The sequence below is a fragment of the Triticum aestivum genome, chromosome 1A (genome assembly GCF_018294505.1).
Source record: "Triticum aestivum cultivar Chinese Spring chromosome 1A, IWGSC CS RefSeq v2.1, whole genome shotgun sequence".
Taxonomy (NCBI): Eukaryota; Viridiplantae; Streptophyta; class Magnoliopsida; order Poales; family Poaceae; genus Triticum; species Triticum aestivum.
This window is the reverse complement of record NC_057794.1, coordinates 450,782,721-450,785,118: the sequence shown is the minus strand read 5'-3', so window position 1 is coordinate 450,785,118 and position 2,398 is coordinate 450,782,721.

Genomic DNA, 2,398 nt, shown 5'->3' with positions numbered 1-2,398 from the left:
CGAAAGGTCGAACGTGAATCATATAGTAGATATGATCAACATAGTGATGTTCACCATTGAAAACTACTCCATCTCACGTGATGATCGGACATGGTTTAATTGATTTGGATCACGTGATCACTTAGATGACTAGAGAGATGTCTTTCTAAGTGGGAGTTCTTAAGTAATATGATTAATTGAACTTAAATTTATCATGAACTTATTCCTCGTAGTATTTTGCAAATCATGTTGTAGATCAATAGCTCGCATTGTTGCTTCCCTGTGTTTATTTTGATATGTTCCTAGAGAAAACTAAGTTGAAAGATGTTAGTAGCAATGATGCGGATTGGATGCGTGATCTGAGGTTTATCCTCATTGCTGCATAGAAGAATTATGTCCTTGATGCACCGCTAGGTGACAGACCTATTGCAGGAGCAGATGCATACGTTATGAACATTTGGCTAGCTCAATATGATGACTACTTGATAGTTTAGTGCACCATACTTAACGTCTTAGAATCGGGACTTCAAAGACGTTTTGAACGTCATGGACCATATGAGATGTTCCAAGAAGTTGAAGTTAATATTTCAAGCAAATACCCGAGTTGAGAGATATGAAGTCTCCAACAAGTTCTATAGCTAAAAGATGGAGGAGAATCGCTCAAGCAGTGAGCATGTGCTCAGATTGTCTGGGTACTACAATCGCTTGAATCAAGTGGGAGTTAATCTTCCACATAAAATAGTGATTGACAGAATTCTCTAGTCACCATCACCAAGTTAGTAGAACTTCGTGATGAACTATAATATACAAGGGATGACGAAAGTAATTCCCAAGCTCTTCGTGATGCTGAAATCGACGAAGGTAGAAATCAAGAAAAACATCAAGTGTTGATGGTTAACAAGACCATTAGTTTCAAGAAAAGGGCAAAGGGAAGAAGGGGAACTTCAAGAAGAACGGCAAGCAAGTTGCTGCTCAAGTGAAGAAGCCCAAGTCTGGACCTAAGCCTGAGACTGAGTGCTTCTACTGCAAAGGGACTGGTCACTAGAAGCGGAACTACCCCAAGTAATTGGTGGATAAGAAGAATGGCAAAGTGAACAAAGGTATATTGGATATACATGTTATTGATGTGTACTTTACTAGTGTTTATAGCAACCCCTCGGCATTTGATACTGGTTCAGTTACTAAGAGTAGTAACTCGAAATGGGAGTTGCAAAATAAACAGAAACTAGTAAAAGTCGAGGTGACGATGTGTGTTGGAAGTAGTTCGAAGACTGATATGATCATCATCGCACACTCCCTATACTTTAGGGATTAGTGTTGAACCTAAATAAGTGTTATTTGGTGTTTGCGTTGAGCATGAATATGATTTGATCATGTTTATTATAATACGGTTATTCATTTAAGTAAGAGAATAAATTGTTGTTCTGTTTACATGAATAAAACCTTATATGGTTACACACCCAATGAAAATGGTTCATTGGATCTCGATCGTAGTGATACACATATTCATAATATTGAAACCAAAAGATGCAAAGTTAATAATGATAGTGCAACTTATTTGTGGCACTGCCGTTTAGGTCATATTGGTGTAAAGCGCATGAAGAAACTCCATACTGATGGGATTTTGGAATCACTTGATTATGAATCACTTGGTGCTTGCGAACCATGCCTTATGGGCAAGATGACTAAAGACTCCGTTCTCCGGAACAATAGAGTGAGCAACTGACTTATTGGAAATAATACATAATGATGTATGCAATCCGATGAGTGTTGAAGCTCGCGGCGGGTATCGTTATTTTCTGACCTTCACATATGATTTGAGCAGATATGGGTATATCTACTTGATGAAACATAAGTCTGAAACATTTGAAAAGTTCAAAGAATTTCAGAGTGAATTGGAAAATCATCGTAACAAGAAAAATAAGGTTTCTACGATCTGATCGCTGAGACAAATATTTGAGTTACGAGTTTGGTCTTCAATTAAAACTATGTGGAATAGTTTCACAAATTCATGCCACCTGGAACACCACAGCTAATGGTATGTCCGAACGTCATAACCGTACTTTATTGGATATAGTGTAATCTATGATGTTTCTTACCGATTTACCACTATAGTTTTTGGGTTATGCATTAGAGACAGCTGCATTCACATTAAAAAGGGCACCATTTAATCCGTTGAGACGGCACCGTATGAATTGTGGTATGGCAAGAAACCAAAGTTGTCGTTTCTTAAAGTTTGGGGTTGCGATGCTTATATGAAAAAGTTTCATCCTGATAAGCTCAAACCCAAATCGGAGAAGTGCGTCTTCATAGGATACCCAAAAGAAAATATTGGGTACACCTTCTATCACAGATCCGAAGGCAAGATATTCGTTGTTGAGAATGGATCCTTTCCAGAGAAGGAGTTTCTCTCGAAAGA